The sequence below is a fragment of the Marmota flaviventris genome, chromosome 14, assembly GCF_047511675.1.
Source record: "Marmota flaviventris isolate mMarFla1 chromosome 14, mMarFla1.hap1, whole genome shotgun sequence".
Taxonomy (NCBI): Eukaryota; Metazoa; Chordata; class Mammalia; order Rodentia; family Sciuridae; genus Marmota; species Marmota flaviventris.
Window position 1 is genome coordinate 8021342 of NC_092511.1, and position 8616 is coordinate 8029957.

The following is an 8616-nucleotide window of genomic DNA, read 5'->3' on the forward strand; positions in this document are numbered from 1 at the left end:
TTTGAACAAGTCCTTGAATGACCCAAGTGTTCATCTCTGTTGCTGACTGTGCAGGAAAGGCCAGAGGCCAACCTGATGGGCAGACAGGCCAACCCTCACATAGGTCCTTTTCAGTAAACACAGGAAAACCACCAGACTGAACGTAATTAGAAGTTGATCTTGGTGAATCGTGGAGCCATAGAAGGTTTCAAATTTCTACCTGCTCATTCAGTGGGAGAATACATTTAAAGGATCGTTGAGAAAGGGTCCCTTAAGTAGATGGAACTTTTGTTAGAGCAAAGTTATGAATTTAGTCTGAAATATAAAATGAAGTCCAGAACATAAAGGTGTATAGCAAACACTGTTCACCAAAATCAGCTTGCAGGTTGGAGGATGTCTGGTGGGGAGATTGTGGGGAGGCTGGGAGATGAAGGGCCCTGTCCAAGTTCTGTTCCATTCCTTACTGACCATGTGTAGTTAGCCAAAAGTGTAAGCACCTGAGCCTTGGTTTTCTTATCAGAAAAGGGACCGAGGGACTGTGATATTTCCTTTATGGGCTTTTCACAATTAAATCATGTTATATATGTTACATACATATTATATATATATATATATACACACACACACACACACACACACACACATATATATATGTATCATAGTGCATCCCCAAAGTATAAAGGAATTATGATCGTTGATATTGTGACTTTTTAAAATAAAGTTTTGCTTAGACAACTTAATAACATGTATCAGAATGCTGACTCAAGAAACTGCTTCTTCTCTAGTTCTGCCACTAAGCAGGTGTGTGGCTTTGATAAGAAGTTGTTCAACTCTTTGTACTGCGTGCTGAACTTGGGTCATTCATACACTAGCTCACTCAGTAGTCATGGCACCTGGGAATTGGTGGTTCCTGTTCCTTTGCAGATAGGAGAGCAAGCAGCTCTCCCCGGTGAGTGCTGGATGCTGGTCTGGGCCTTAGTGTGCAGTGCTCAGGGCCAGTGCCTGCTGCCTGGACTTCATCTCTGTCGGCTTCAATTCTCTTGCTGTAACATGAAAGGACCTTGAGTTGGCATGTTGCCAAGGACTTTTTAAATCCAACCTACTGTGAATCAGTAAGGCATAGCCATGCACACACCCAAGGACTGTACCTACACCCTCATCCGGCACCACACCAGGTGCAAAATAGATCATCAAACATTGCTTATTGAATTAAATCAAACGAATACCTAAAATCATGCAATCCTACCACAATATGTGTGCATTACTACCTAGATGTAAGGAATGGTGGGTTCCAGAGAGAGAGTTGCCTGGGTCATTCTGGGATGGTTGTCCTTTGATCATCCCCTTGACAGGAAGCCATTGAGCACCACACCTCACCGGGTCCTGGGCTGTGCGTCAGGGATACAGGGTTGGGAAGGACCAGCCCCTGAAGCACAGTCCGCATGGCAGATGGGTGTTTGACACACGATGGGGTAACTTACACACGGGGCCAGATGTTTCATAAAAATGGAGTCAGACGATATGTGACCTTCTGTGCCTAACTCTTTCACTTACCTTGGTGGTTTAGAGGCTCATCTGTTTGGAACGTGGCCAGTACCTCTTCACTGTTTGAGTTGAGTCATATGCCATTGTATGCACAGGCCACAGCTTGTCCATCCGTCCACTGATGTTTGGAGGACACTGGTGGTTTCCACCTCTCGCTGCCATGCCGAGTGCAGGCGTGGACTTGTGTTGGAGCAGATACAGTCTTTGGGGTAGGTCTCCTCTGTGCTGTGGAGCTTAGGTGATGTCCCTGGTCCCTGCATTCATCCAGGTGCCTGCTCTTCACTCCACCTGCACGTGGGTGAAAGGACCGAAGCTGGGGAACAGGAAGGAGTGTGAGGCAAAGCTCCACTGAAAGGGCTCTCAGGAGCCTAAAAACAGACAGTTTTAGCCAAGCCTCGTCCATGGTGGGAGGCCACTCTGAATCAGTAAAGAGGAGTGAATCAGGGCTCGCTCTTGAAAATCTCCAGCACAGCTGCAGGATGGCCATGCTTTTACAAGCATGTGGGTCGGCTTCGTTCCACAGGGACGGAGCTTGCTGGTTTTTTCCTCGACTCATTTCAAGGTTTTACTTTCTATTTTGTTAGCTCTACTCACGTTTTGTATGGGTGAGCACACACTGTTTTTTTATGTTTGTGACTATGATACTTTGGCTTTAAAAATGATGATCATCAACTTGGCATTTATTTATAGGAATCAAATCACTCGAATTTTCCCTTATAAGGAAGATTTAGCCCAGGCATCAGCCCCTGCTTCGGCCTTTCCTACCCACCCTGCTGCAGTTCGCTGGGTCTCTCTGTGTACCCCCCTAGCCACCCCTCCCACAAAGGATCATAACTGTCCATTGACCTCGGTGCCACCCACTCCACTGAGCTCGATGAATATTTGTTGAGCTTACGTGAACCACAGGTGTGTTTCCTGGGGCCTCCATTGCACAGTGCTGCAGGGAGAAGGCTGAGAAGCTCAAGTTCATTGCACTTCTGGAGGCTGGAGGCAGCACCATGCTCCCTGTTGGACTCTGGGTAAGTCTTTCCTCACATCTTACAACTTTTAGAGGTCGGCTGCCATCTTCTGCCTCCCTCGGCTGGACCAGGCGTCCCTCTGAACCTGTGCTGTTACGTGGGTGTCCTCCTCTTCACCTGGTATTCCTTTCATGAATGTTTCCATCTGTGTCCACGTTTCCCCATTTGAAGACGACATGGGTCCTTTGAATGAAGGCCCACCCCAAAGACCTTATCCAACCTGTTTAAACCTCAAAAGACCCTATTTCCAAATAAAGTTGCCTTTAGGGGAAATGGGAGTTAAAGGTCCCAACATATCTCCTTCTGTGGGGACATAATGCAGCCTAACACACTAGGCTCCAGAGGTGGTGATCTGTGGAATCGGAGGGGAAGTGGGATGGCAGGGGCTGCCATCAAAGTATGTGAGCTTGGAGTTTCCTGGGGCCTTCTCTAAGCAGAGAAGGCAGGGATGTGGGAAAGGAGTAACCAGGGAGCCAGCCCCACCCCTGAGGATCAGCTGCAGATATTCCACCTCCACTTCTTTACCCTGGATTCTAGAACACTGCCCGCAGCTCCTGCTCGTTATATAGGACTCCAACACCCACCCGAGGGCTGGAGTCCGTTCCTGTTCCAGGTTCCTTGGTGTAAGTGAAACCTTAAGGCAGCCCCTGTCTGGCTTCAGAATTGGCCCCAGACCACCTCTGTGCAACCCGGACTGGCTCAAAGCAAGTCTGAGCTTGCCTGGCTTCTGCGGACTCTTCACAGCAGTAGGCAAAGTGGCACTGTTCTCTTTGAAAACCTAATAAATGCATCTCCACAAGACTCACCAGTTTGGGTTCAAATGCCCCAGTGTGGCGGCCGAGCCGAGTTTGGACCTATCACATCTCCGTGGAACAGGAGCAAGAACAGAAGCCCAGAGAGCTGCTGCTGGCCTGCACAAGGCCACGAGCCCTGTGACCAGGGCTGCCCAGCTCTGACGTCCCACCTGCCCTACTCCTCCTCAGCCAGAGGGCCTGGGTAGGCAGCTCTAGGAAGGTTTTGGTTCCTATGATCTGGACGAACCATCCTCTTACATGAACTCCTGCCTCCCTCAACTCTGGTGGTCCCACTGCTGCTCATGTCCTCAGAGAGGGAGACCGAGAGAGGCTGACTCCAGAACGTGTGTCCCTCTGATGCCGTGTGGGCCTCTGGGTTGGAGCCAGCTGGTGCCTGCAGCAGGGTTCAGGGTGCTGTGTCTCCATAGAGGGCTCTGGCCTTCAAGCAGTGGGGGTCCATTGTATTTCTGACCTTCTAGGACCTGCCTAGTTCAGCTCTTTGCTACCTTTTACCAGCCCCTGCTGCTCAGTGGCTTCCTGAAAGTTTCCAACAGCGTACAACTAAAGATCAGCCAGGGCAGAGAGGACTCGTTAGAGGGCAAGGGCTAAAGAGGAGTCACTGTGGTGCCCTTGGGTGCCCGTTGTTCTCTCTGACTCCTGCCTAGAGACTCTAAGGCACCAGTGGCCAGGTCTCAGGCTGGCTGCTGCTGAAGTGGGACCACAGGAGGGAACCACGGGGCCCTGAGGCCAACCTTGGCCAACCCAAGGGGCCGGGATCAGGAGGGGCCTGCAGACGGGGGTTTGGCTTACTGCTTTCTCACAGAAGACCCAGTCTATCGTCTTGGGGCCACAGGGGTCTTGGTGAGCAGGAGTGACTTAGTTTCCTCTCTGTGTCCTGGTGGGAAGACCGAGGGCCCCCTACAGCCTCCTGATGCCCCTTCCTGTTCCTCTTTCTGCTGCAGAAAACCTCCGTAGTTACTCAAGTCTGTGTGTCCTTTAAGGCTTGTTGAGAAGACAAGTTGGCCCCTCACATTTCCACAGCGTTTCTTCGCGGGGTGGTTCTCCAGGGCTCAGGAAACTCCACGCAGGGCCCTCTTGTCATCTCCTGGGATTTGCCCAAAGCCACGTGTGGTGGTTGGAGGAGGGTTGGTGCTTGAGTTCAGGATGCTCATTGCACTGTCCCTGCAACATACACCTCTTTACATGCTCCAGAAACACTTGGTGACCGGGTGACTGACCCTCATTTTCATCCACTATCAGTGAGATGCCGAGGGAGGGGGAGACACAGGATCCAGAGGCACAATTCAGTGTTGTGTTGCACCAAAACCTTTACAGGCCACGTGATTTAGATGAGGAAGATGTTCTCTGAGCCCAGTTTCCCCTGAACAGGGAGAGTAAGAACGCCGGTTCTCAAGGCAGGTCTGAGATTTAGATGAGATGAGTGTGTCATGGGCCAGCATGGTACTTGCTACACCTACAGTCTTGGACAGTTTGAAGTTCCTTCCATTGCCCTCACAGTCACACTTGGCTTTAGAAACTCAAAGGAGTCAAGTAAAATCCTGCATTTCTTTTCTTTACATATGGAATCGTGCCTTTGTTTTTTGATATTTTAAAATTTTGAACATTATTTTGACAAACTAAGGCGTGGCCTTGGCTCTTGCGTTCACTTTCATGGGGATGTGAAAGAAGTTCCTCCTTACAAGGACTGTTTCCATTTCACCAATGGGACACCTGCGGGTGAAGGGTATCTTAGACACCTGTGCGGGCAGGGGGAGCTGCTTGGTGCTGCCATCTCTACTGTCTGGTAGTCAGGACCCTCCAGTGGATCTAATTAGATTCACGATGAATGGCTCTTGAGTCAGTGAGATTCCTTCACTCAACAGAGATACACTACCACCCAATGGGGGAGAGAGGACGCTGCTTTACGGTTCCAAGGAGGGCGGGCCGGTTAAGGGATAAAGTCCTGGTGGTGAGTGAGCATGCGTGGACTTGGAGGAGAGGTGGGTTGAGGTCAGATGGGGCAGGGAGGGGCTCGCAGAATAAAGAGCCACGTGGTCCAGGGGAAGGCTGTGAAGGAATCCAGCCTTCCTTCCTGGCCTGGTCCTCACTGCATGCTGACCAGAGGGTATTTGAGCTAGAGCTGCCACCTCGTGCTGCGCAGAGGAGAATGAGGTGGGAGTGAGTGCTCCTGGGGAGAGGTGGCATGGCGCTGAGCCACAGCAGAGCAGGCTTGTGGCAGGTCTGGGCCACCGAGACCCGTCACAGATTGCTTATGGAAAGGGCAGCGTAGAAGAGGGGCAGTGTGGTTCATGCTCGTGGGGAACCAGGGGACGCCTGGCCCTTCCTACCCGCGTGCCCAGGCGTCCCCTGGTGCGTGGGGGGTGTTTACTTGGTGGCCTGGAGAGCTTTCCAGGGTCTCTACCTTGTGGTTTTTTGACAAGGATTGAAATTGTTCAAAAAATGTGTTTTCTCCTTCTGAGGAGTCCCCTGTGATAAGGAGGGAGGGGACGGTCATGGCTCACACCCCGTGGTGATCATTTGGTGGTCTGCTCTGTGCTTGTTAGTGCATCTTCTTGAATATCTGTCCTGTGTCGGTCCTGAGCTGGGACTGGGGTTCAGAGGTGGCTGGAGCCAGTCCCTGTTCTCTGAGGATCTCTCAGCCCAATGGAAGAGGTGATCCAGGGAACTGTAATGTAGGGTGTGAGTCCAGGGGGCAGAAAGACACAGAGGAAGAGGGGGTGCTGTTAGTTTCATCCCTGGCTGTCAGGGAAGCCGCACAGAAGACGTCCTGGGATATAAAGGATGAGTTGAAATTTTCTTGTTGAGGAGGAGGAAATGACTGAGCAGGTTGGGAGACGTGCCCTGGGTTGCACAAGGGCAGACAGTGATTTTGGACATAGTGACTGGAGTAGTTTAGCTATTGTAGTGTTTCCAGGTCAAACACAGGAGGCCCTCATAAAGTGAAGTTCAGAAAGATGATGCCTATATTTTTTGGCCCGAGCATGTCCCCCATGTTGCATGAGACGTGCTTATGCTAAAAAACCACTTGTTGCTAATCAAAAAGTCAAATGGAATTGGGCATTCTGCATTTTTATTTGCTAAATCTGCAAGCATCAGACCAGAGCATCAGCAGGCGACACCGTGTTCTGTAGTTCTCTGAAAAGTCTTTGAAAGCTGGAGAGTTTCCGCTCTAATTTTGTGGGGTCATCTTGGAGAGTTTTTCAACTGAGAAGTGATATAATCAGATCGCTGTCTGAGAGATATTACTCTGGCTCTGTGGAGGATAATGTAGAAAAAGGAGAAAAAGATGCAAGGAAATTCATCTAAAAGAAGAGGAAATGGAATTCTGAACAAAGGCAACCACTGCAGGATCCTCAGGGACAGCCGGAGATATTTTGGAGAGAAATCAGAAGGACTTTCTGAGCAGGGGAGCACCGAGGGCACATGTTTGTGCTGGATGCCTTTCTAATTATGGGTTCAGAAATATTTGTCCTTGAAAGCTTATGACCTTCAGATTGTTTGCTGACCATAAAGACTTTGGATAGGGGATTCTCTGGAGACGGGGATTCTTTGCCATGGACCATATAACTCACCTCTTCCTGTCTTTCAAACACAAACTCTGGCTAAACTCTGAGCCAGATAATCATGTCTTGATTAAGTGGCCAAGTGCACGCTAGGTACAGGTGGAAACAGTTAGTGCTATAACATTAGAAGAGCCCATAAAAAAGAAGGTCTTCCATACTTTCTTAGGAGAGATTTATTTTTCCAAAGAAAGTGTATATTTTGGAAAGAGAGAGAGATTTGTTTACTTCTGGAATTAAATACATCTCCAGGGTTACAGAAGGTATTTGGATTCTTAAGACATGTTGTGAAGAATTCACAAAATCCTGCTAGAAGAGACCCTTGGTTGCTGTTCCTATTACAGTTGGGGGAAACTGCAGCCCAGAGAAGAAAGATGACCTGTCCCACGTGACTGCACTTGGATGAGCGTAGAGGACACACGGTCCCCTGTTCAAGAGCAATGTGACTGACAGAGTCTCAGGTTTTCTCTAAACACTTGGAGTCTGGAAACACAGTGCCATTTATTTTTTCCTCTATATCTACTAAGCTCCAAAGAATGTTTCCGTGAGATTTTTCAATATGAACTCAAATATTAATACAAGCTTCTTTTTCAAAAAAGGGGATTTCGTGAAATGGTGTCATTTGGGAATAACCACTTCTTCATTTCCTGGACAGCCCCCTTGAAATGCACAGATGCAGCCGGAATCCTGATGCTTTTCAAAGTTTTTAGAGCTTGGAATAAGAAATGTTTATACAAATAGGAAATAACAGCTATTTGTTGAATGTGTTTTCAGTTGGATTCTGACATTTTGGCTAAGGCAAACTTTCCTTTCAATAGACAGATCAACTTGCAAGGCTGAGTTGCATTTGAAAAGTCTAAAGTAAAAAGTGCTCTGTTTACATTTCAAGAATGAAATGGTCCCTCTCTCCTTGCTGGAGAGCTCAGGAATGCCTGGGACCACTGCCTGCCGTGGCCCAACTGACTCCAGGGAGAGGGTTGTTGCTGACGGGGCCAGGTGACGATTTCCCTTAGTTCCCTATAACAGACTCGCCAAACTCCCCGCTCAGCAAGAAGCCACTACAACCAAACAGATCCTGAGCTTGGAGTTACCTGCTCTACATTCAATCCTCATGAACAATTTGGCTTTATTTCTAATGTTACAATGTCCTGATGTGGAGAACTTCTTTCTTTCTCTTCTTGTGGCTAGCACCTTCCAGCCCTCACCAGAGGAAAGGGTGAAAGAAGGAGGGGCATAGTGGTGGAGGGAGGAGGACTGGGGCCACTTTCACTGTCACCACTTCTGAACAGCACACCTTTCCTGACAAGCCCTGGTCCTGCTGCTCCCTGGTCACAAGAATCTTGTTTATGAAACATTATGTGCTAATCAAAAAGGAAGGCGTAGGACTCGCTTCAGCAGCACATATACTAAAATTGGAACGATACAGAGAAGATTAGCATGGCCCCTGCACAAGGATGACATGCAAATTTGGGAAGCGTTCCATATTTGTAAAATGGCTGGGAATACATGTCTCAATAATAACTCTGAATGTTAATGGACTAAACTTACCAATCAAAAGACAGATTGGTAGATTGGATTAAAAAAATCCAACAATATGCTGCCTCCAAGAGACTCATAGGAAAAGATACCCACAGACTGACGGTGAAGGTTTGGGAACTGTCATACCACTCACATAGACTGTGGAAGCCAGCAGGGGTT

General features: G+C 48.7%; 1 non-coding gene across 1 annotated transcript; it reads left to right on the top strand.

Annotated features, from left to right (window-relative positions):
- The first annotated feature begins 8304 nt into the window (after positions 1-8304).
- On the top strand, positions 8305-8407 carry LOC114094723 (U6 spliceosomal RNA). The gene has a single exon (XR_003583123.1). It is a non-coding gene; the product is annotated as a U6 spliceosomal RNA (small nuclear RNA).
- The last annotated feature ends 209 nt before the right edge of the window (positions 8408-8616 follow it).